Genomic DNA, 9,123 nt, shown 5'->3' on the forward strand with positions numbered 1-9,123 from the left:
GCTGTTTTTAGAAACCTACAGCCCTTAAAAATACTACCAGCATTAAAAAAATTCTTATTTTCTAGGGAGATTTTCGTTGCTGTTTTGTTCCTACTTTTTTGAAGCAGGGGTGTATAATACCACACAGTTAGTGAATAAAATATGCATTCCTTCAGATGAAATAAAATTTGCATTCTTGGAAAAAAAAAATTTTTAATTGCATAAAATTTGCATCCTTTCCTTTTGTTGCTTTCCAGCACAGAGCTCCTTTCTTCCTAGAGGTCCGAATTCAAAAGATGCATGGTGATATACCTAATAAAGACTGTAAAATTGTATAGATCAGAAAAATAATCTGAAATCTCAGACCAACTTTTAAATTTTTACCTATATACCACCAGCCTGTTTCTCTACCTGTAAAACTGAGAATTAAAGGGTGATTTAGTCAGAGCATTGATACTTAGATGCATGTATTTCAAAGTTTCATGATTAGCTGAAGTCAAAACTAAAAGCTAACATAGGCACTTAAAGAACCCTATACCATTGTAGGTATCTGTTTAAATCATTGGAAATAAAAATAGGTTGCTCAAATCTGCTAAATACAAAATATCCAGTACAATATTTAAGAAAGGGCACAATTCAAGATCAAAAACATCCTTACCCATGAATATAGAACACATCTCTTTAATGAAGAATTAAGTTGTTCAGGGATGTGCTTTATCTCCAAACAGATACCTCATCATTAGAGACCTAGAAATAAAACATGATAAACAAGTCGCACAATAGCCAACTTCAAGATCACACGTTCAGATGTTTGAATACTTCAAACTCAGGTATTTGGCAGATATCATAAGAAGAACACCAGAATTGATGCATTATCACCAGTAGCCACGATTTTACAAGTGGCAGATAAATGAGCAACCAAATTTTTGTAGGATCACTGAAAAAAGAAGAAAGCAAAAAAAAACAAACCAAACCAAACAGCCTCTACAAACCTCTAAGATGAAGTACTCTGGCACAGACTCTAAGTTTTAGGACAACTTTAAGGCTCTAGTATAAGGACCAGAACCAAAAATGAAACGAGGTTTTAGGGTTAGGTTTTAAACTCATCAATACAAAAAGCCCTGTATATTAAATGAACATTTTATTTTTTAAAAAGCAGAAGCAAAGCTTCTGTGATTACCTAGCAACAGACATACTTGCCAACAGTAACTGACACTGCCTTTCTAGGGGAGTGCACTTATGGCAGTTTTACCCTACTCCTCCCCTCGCCATACTAGGTAAAGGAGCTCAACTTCTCTTTTAATCTAAAAGAAGCTCCAAAACATTACACAGTTTAAGGGAAAATGGGGAAGGAGGGGTGGGGACGTGGGAAAGTGGGGAGTAAACCCTTCTAGGGCATTTGTGTGTGTGTGGGGGGGGAATGTCAAATGGAGCTCCCATCCCATGAAAGTCCTCTTCCCATCCAGAAGTTAGAGTCAAGTTTTAAATTATTTAACTGTCAAGAATTATGTAGCATTTCAATACACTTTATAATTCCTAAACTTCTCTTTAATTAATAGCTATTTGTTGAATAAAGTTAAAATATTAAGGTTTTACAATATACAAATTAACAGAATAGGTACATTCAAAATTTATTTTAATTAAAAATTTTTTTTGAAAACTTGCAACCAAGTATTCTCCCTCAGTTGCAAAATTTCAGCATAAAAAAAAAGAAACCTAATTCACTTGTGCCTACCATACAATACAAACACTATCTTACGCTCTCTGCTATCTGAAATTTAGCTGTCCTTCCTGAAATGTATTCTGTCAATACCTCAAAAGAATCAGGAAAAAGATGATTCTTACTCTTAAGACCAATGGAGTCCACTTGCTTGAACAGCTTCCAATATGGAGACAACTGTGGAGAACTTACAAGTTTGAAAAACCCTATGTCGAAAAGAAGAAAAAACATATATAACTAAACACACATTGACCAGATCTATTGTATACATTTAATGGCAAAATATAAGAGAAATTTCATACACCACTGATGATTATACCAAGTGGCAAAGAGAAATACAAACAAAAGCAGCTAAAAGCTTAAGATGAAAAATGGAATCTATATTCATAGCTTCTCAGATAAGCTATATTATGCTCTGTCTTTTAATTACATATATACATATGCATTAAATGCAATATGGTAAAAAAAAAAAAAATCTGTAAAGCCTCCCTGGTTGATACATAGCCTTAATGTTTGTTTTTAAGTTTTGAATTGGGAAAATTCACTGATAAACAAGAAAGCTTGTATTTTATCAGGTGGAAACAGAATTAAATTTGTCACAAACATGTCTGGATAAATACATACTAAACTATCTCTGAACCTTTTTTAAAAATAATCTTCCACTGGCCAACTAACGTAGTCTCTTCATAAAACACTGAAAGAAAAAGATGCATTTCCTTAAATGCACATTGATTCCCTTAGTTCTGAACAAAAAAAAATTTCTCATTTTGTACATGAAAATGCAAAATTTAATACACAGTGCAACAGGAAATAAGCTATTCATTTTAATCAGTCTGGGATAACCACTTTCTATTTCTTAAAACACGATCTTAAATATAACAAAACAACTTATTTAGTTTTATACGAAGTCCTTGTGTGCATTTAGGCAAATGTATCTTAGAAAATTTAGCAGCAGTTAAGAAGTTACTGTTTTCAACTACCTTGTTCACCTCTGCCAAAGGTTACTGCCCTGAAAGCACAATATGCAAAACAAAACGTGTATATGTGCCTCAGCTGCCTCAGTGCACAGCCTCTCACTTCAGTTTCAACCCATCATCTTGGCAGTTTAAACTATCCCATTAAACCCTGCACTGAAATGGCTGAGGTGTACACATATATTCCATTTTCTCATTTCTGTTTTGTTGGCAATAAATTCCAATAAGGGAACAATAATAAAGCAGCTAGGGACAATGACAACATCTTAATTTGCTATAACTGTCTGTGAACTAGAAGAATATCAAAGTTTGGACAATCTTCTTGTAAAGAACATAAGTTTAGGCCTTTTTGTTAGATTGAACACTTCTTTTTAACCACTAAATCTTTTCCTAGAAATGTTTATTTCAATGTAAAAAGGCTAGTTAACAAACTAGTTAAATAAACCTAATTTATTCAAGAGTAATTACGGAAGGTGTTAATCTAAGTTTTCAAAAACAGTAAGGAAATCCACAGATTTTGTTGCAAGACTGCTGAAGGAAGCTATACAAGTAACTGGTTCTGCTTTTTCAACATTATTGTCATTTTGCTCCTCCAAAGCATACCTGTGAAATCTTACATAAATTTCACAGCTTCAAAGAGTTGTTGATTATTTTTCTAATAAAGATCAATGGCACTTCCCAATTCCCTTATCTTCAGGGAAATTTTGAAAATCACTGTGAAAAACTACCTTTTTCTTTAAGAGATCTGCCCACAAATCTTAGCATGCCTGTACAGAATATGAATGGCTCTTTTTATTCTCTTTACTTCTCTAAGAGTGAAAATAGCAGATATAGTGTTTTAGGTACGTTTTATAATTTACAGTTTACTTCTGGTCGTTAGTTCTGTCATAAACTTCAGCAATACACCTTAAATTAGACCTAAAAAAACTGCTTCTGAAGTCCAATATCTTTCCTGAGCAATTACACTGAAGTAAGATGCAGAGAAACATTCACTTTGAAAACCAGAAAAAAGCCTTCTCATTTTCACATGTGGCCTAAAACAAGATTTCATTATAAACCTTCAGAGACAAAACACAGCCTAGCCCTCTTTCAACTCACTATCTGATAATACACTAATTTCCAGCAATTCTCATGGTCTAGTCTGATGAGCAACTTGGTAAACTACTGAAAGCTGTGTGATAGTTTTCTGAGCAGCATTAATTTTACGACCTGGAACTACCAACTAGAACAACGCAAAGCGTTTGACAGATGACTATGTACCACGTGGGCTATGGGCATAGACCAACAGCACTGAAGACGTGACACTCAGAGAAGTCTCTCCTGAGAAAATTTAGGGGGGGGGAAAAAAAGCAGCACAATTTCAAGTCTTAATACAACCAGATTAGGATACCACAAGACTCCTCTACTGAACAGAACATGTTCAGACTTCCACATTACATTAGCTGGCCTAAAGAGTTTCATGTACAAAAGTCTACGCCTTTTGGAGAGAAGGCCACATACAACTTTTCTAACTTGTAAAAGACCATTTCTAAGGAAATCTGATATGAAGTTTCTCAAAACAGTCTCTCCCAAACACAAGCAATGCAAGACATTCCAAGTTTGTGACTTGTTTAATACTCTTCTTTGCCTAAATTAAGACATCAATTAAAACTGACAGTATCTCAAGCAAAACAAAATTTATCACCTTATTTCATTGTTTCAGCAAACTTGGGATGTGTTACTGAACTCACCCGCAACAGGAGTCACAGATTCCAGACTTCTACTTTAACATCAGTCCTCTGTCACAAGCCTGACAAAGCAGACTTTTAAAAAACTTCTCCTAGTTAAATGGAGGCAATACTCACCTATCTTTCAAGGGTACCTAAGAATTAATTCTTAAAATCTTCCCTCAAAATCTAGTTCTGAACCTAAGTTTTAAAACCAACAAAAAATACTTTGGAAAAATATTTGTTGAAACCAACAACGCATGCATGATACGGACTAAGGTCCATTCTCTTATCTAATACTGTTTTTAACGTTGATGGAAGCCACTAACTACATTGTTTTTAGTTGTATTGTAGTAAAGCCAAAAACATAACTGATGTCATTCTTGGATTCCTCCTAACATATAGGACGCTAGAGGTGAAGATTTTTATGTCATTATTACACAGATTAAATCTTCCTGAAGCTTACAGACTTCTTTACTGGGGTGTTAATAACATTAAAAATAATAAAATTGTTTACTGTTCAAAAGACATTTTCAGGATAGATTTTGGGAGAATTCCTGAATTTCAGTGACTAATGGAAAAAACTGAAGCTTCTAACACTGCTCATGCAGCACAAGGAAAAGTGCCCAAGAACACATTGCAGAAGGAAATCATTTGGTAACCAGAGTTACTAAATTTTCTAATATGACTCAGATAAAGAACAAAGTTAAAATTATTATTTGACTTCAGAAAAAGGAAGAGATTGGCTTTTCATCTTCTGGCAAGTTTTAACTGCTGATTTAAGATTAAAACAAATATGTATCTTTAAAAAACAACACAGTTCTTTTAAGAAACAAACATGAGTGTACACTAGTGGCCTACAGACATTAATACTTGACATCTCTTTGGGAATTTGTGTGAATCAAGCTTAAGATCTCAATGCACGTGCTCACTGGCATATGGCACATCATGCCAACATATTTTGGCTGAATTCTGAGTTAAAAAACACAAACAAACAAAAAAAACCCTACCTCCTCCCAACCTCAATCTTGTTTCTTGCAGTTTAATACTGAACATAATGTAAAGGCAGCACTGAAAGGGAAACTCAGTCTAAGTTGCTGCCAGAAGTAATGTTTTACTTGATCACTAAAGCTTCTCCTAAAAGGTAGCTATGTAGCCATCTAAATATTTATATATATAGTATGTATTATTACTAAGATGCTAACATTTCTGAAGTAAAACTATAGCTTCACTAGTCACATTGTTGTTAGAAAGTGATTTACAGCTGGTCTGCAAGTTTTCAACTTTGCAGTTCCTTCAAAACATGGCCATTGCAAACAACATATACTTTGTATGCAATATTTAAGAAATACTGCTTAAAAATGATCTCTCCTCCTCACACTATTGTGAATAAGAAAGTCCCATGTTCAGTCTCTTTGACTTCGGGCCAGCTCTCTTGCATTTATGAATTGACTAGCCAGATAAAAATCTGACACTCCTGCTACTCCTGCATCCAAAGAAAGAGCTGCAAACCCTTATGGGGTAGTTGCATCAGCAAAGGAATTACATCTTAGCATCACAGCTTTCTTTTGCTAAAGGGGAGAGAGGATATTTCAGCAACCCTCTAAAATAGTTTCAATAATGCTGAGTTGCTAACTATCAGTTCTTAAACGTTTGGCTTAATACAGAGACAGCTTCTCCACCACACATTTACGGATATGCAGATGCATTGCATTCCTGAAGCGCTGTTTCTAGCTAGAGGAAAATCAGTAGAAAATGGAATGAGAGTATACTGTATAAGCCTGACAGAGTGCAAGATTTTTAAACGTCTATTAAGCACACTGCTCCTTAGTTTGCTAGGACAGAGACCATAAAAAGAACAAATAAATACAGGTCAGTGGAAGAATAGAAAGCATCCAAAAAAACTAGTTCAGTTAAAAAAGAAATTGAATGTTAGCAGTTACCCAATTTTAGTTCAACTCAGAAAAATATTTGAACTGGATGATTTATGAACATAAGTAGCAAAATTTCCTGAGTATTTAGTTTATATACAGTACTGAAAGAACTGCAAGCTAGAGTTGAGTGGGACCACACCATCTGACTATGTCAGATCCAACTTCTTATCCCAAACTGCGTTATATCAAATCAATATCGAACTAAGATAACAGTCCAGTGTTTAGACACTTATTTCTACAAGACTGAAATATAGGGAAGAAAAATGTATCGTTAGTAATCCCGACTAATAAAATATATGTATAATTGTCCAGACTACCTTTATTTTTGAAGTATGCAAAGGACAAATATAATTTTTGTGAAAATTTGTTTTGTAAAATTGTAATGTACACTGAAAACTTGCAACTGGCCCTATAAAGCAAGCAAGAATAAAAGTGTAACTATTTACTTTATAGGTTGCATGAACAAAGCAATTTTGAACAACCATGTCAATCTTTTTGTTTTAACCCACCTCCATCACCAATTTGTCTCTCACAGAAGGAAACAATGAACAACGTCTGTTTTAGGGCTTCTACAGTCTCTTAGTAGTTGTTCAAGTCGTACATCTTTTGGATAGCATCACTAAAAATACTTCTTGAAAAAAAAAAAAAATCACACTGTGCTTTCATCAACATTTCTCTACGACCGAATTCTTGGACTAATCTTCAGGAGCATTCAACACCAGCAGCTCATGTGAAATGAGTAGATGCCGAGATTCCTCACCAGACTTGAAAAATTACAAGACTTTTTAGTTCTTTTGCCAGTAAAAGTGACAGCTTTAATCTGAGGGAGATAAGTTAACACATCTTCACCATGAAGAGCAGCATAAATTCTTATAAACTGAACTACTTGCTTAAACACTAAATGTGAACACATGAATAAATTTGCACAAAGTAAACTAGGAACTTTAGGTAGAATAGTGACACAATGTAACTACCTATATGCTTGCCCTTATCATATAATAAATCCAAAGTAAGTTGATGTAGCTTACTCATCAATGAAAAAAGAGAAAACTATCTCACATTTACTTTGTTAGAGAGTTCACAGTGGGCAGTAACCAGAAAGTTGCTGGTATATGTAGTTCACATCCTACCTTAGTTCCCACTACTTTCTTTGTGTGTCCTTGACTCATACATAGGGCAGGGCACACAATTCCCTGGATTAGTTAACTTTCACGAACATGTATATTGTTTTTTGCTTGGACAAAATTGGGTCCTTGGTGTTTTTGAAGCCCCATGTGCCAGAGGCAGGAACAATGAAAAAGTCATCTTTAAGCCTGAAAGAAGAAATATATTAGTGCCTAGTGCAGGGGGAGGTGTTTGACAGAAACTTTGTGAGTATCTAAAAAAAAAAAAAAAAAAATCAGAAAACCACTAATTGCTATTCATTCTTTAACAGTTCACAAACTACAAGATAGAAATCATTAGATTTAAAATATTTACCATGTGAAAGCAACTGGCAAAAAGATCACTAGGTACAAAAAAAAAAGTCAAGACTCAGGTAAAAATCCAGATATTGCTCAAAAATGACTGAATGTTAATATTCTGCCTAGAATGCTTAACATATTTCTATTTGCATGCAACCATTTATAACCAAAATAAGGTGAAATAATGATTTTGCCTCACACCTACCAAATGGGAACTTGATGGTGTTGAATGACACATTTAAAAAGGGATGAACAAAGCTCTTATTACTGATGAGCCCAGTTCTCTTGAGAGATGACAATTATTGTTTATGGCTACGTCACACAAAGTCTCAAAAACAGACACAAGAGGAGAACTAGAAGCTTTCTCTCTTTATACTGATTTCTGCTTTGTCCCTTATGAGCACGCACGACAGCATGCTCAGATCTCTTCTACGTAAGGGAGAGAAACAGATCTATATTTCTTCATACTGTTGAAGTTAAGCAACTTTCACACACTGAAAGAAGTTTTTAGTTGCTAGAGATTCAGGGCACTTATGCAAAGACAGTGAGGAGTGCAAAAAATTTCTTAAAAACTGAAAGCTCATATATCAGCCTCAGTGTCCAAGGTATACAACTGAACGAGAGACTTCTGGAGTCTCTTCATGTACTTTTTCTCCCTGCCCATAAAAATTTGTGTGAAAGGGAATGAAGAAGTTATCACATCTGTTTTAAGCAGGTCATTTTGCCTCAGCAGGAAATAGCATAATCTGTTCACTTTGGTAGAATAAAGATGCATGCCATCCACCCACCCAATGCAGCATACGTAGAGTACCAGGCTAACCTCAGAAACCCTCTACTCGTCATCCCAGAAGGAAGCCAGCTTGCAGTCCCTACCTGCAGCATGCTAGTCGAGAAATCCCAACCTCGTACTCCCACACCCACGTCCCTTTTCAAGCCTCCACTGGCGCAGCAGGAGCCTCCCGCCGCGCGCTGCTGGGTCTCCTCACTCCGAGCCCCTTGCAGCCGGCGAACAGCAGACCGCATGGCCGTCGCCGTCTCCATGAAGGTGCCTCCCCCAGCGCCGTCCCCTCCACAGCCCTTCCCCGGCTCCCACATCCTCCGCTGTCAGGGATCCAAGCCAGCGCGCCGCCAGCCGCGGCTCCGCTTTTCCCACCGCTTCGCCTGACCCGGGGAATTATTTTAATTCCCCCCCTGCCCACCTCCGTCTTCGCGCACGGGGAGGAACCAGCTCCCGCACCACCACGTCCCCCCCGGCCGGCAGGGGCCCGGGGCAGCGGCACATCCCGCCCCGCGCCCGGCCCCGTCCTGCCCCGCCGCCCGCGGCGAGGGAAGCGGCCTCCGCCTCCC

At 36.7% G+C, this 9,123-nt stretch overlaps 1 protein-coding gene across 7 annotated transcripts in view; it reads right to left on the reverse strand.

The window, feature by feature from the left end:
• Positions 1–8,865, reverse strand: part of CHD9 (chromodomain helicase DNA binding protein 9) — a 103,696-nt gene extending 94,831 nt beyond the window's left edge. The window contains exons 1-5 of one of the 7 annotated variants that reach the window (XM_026068751.1): positions 8,650–8,865; positions 7,444–7,626; positions 6,823–7,133; positions 1,825–1,905; positions 638–726 (exon numbers count right to left, since the gene is read on the reverse strand). The gene's annotated coding sequence lies outside the window, so the exon portion shown is untranslated. Of the gene's footprint in view, positions 1–637; positions 727–1,792; positions 1,906–6,822; positions 7,134–7,443; positions 7,627–8,649 lie in introns of all 7 variants that reach the window. The other 6 variants (XM_026068750.1, XM_026068749.1, XM_026068747.1 and 3 more) reach the window with 6 other exon arrangements.
• Between the last annotated feature and the right edge of the window lie 258 nt (positions 8,866–9,123).

Source organism: Apteryx rowi, unplaced genomic scaffold, assembly GCF_003343035.1.
Source record: "Apteryx rowi isolate R43461 unplaced genomic scaffold, aptRow1 scaffold_28, whole genome shotgun sequence".
Classification (NCBI taxonomy): Eukaryota; Metazoa; Chordata; class Aves; order Apterygiformes; family Apterygidae; genus Apteryx; species Apteryx rowi.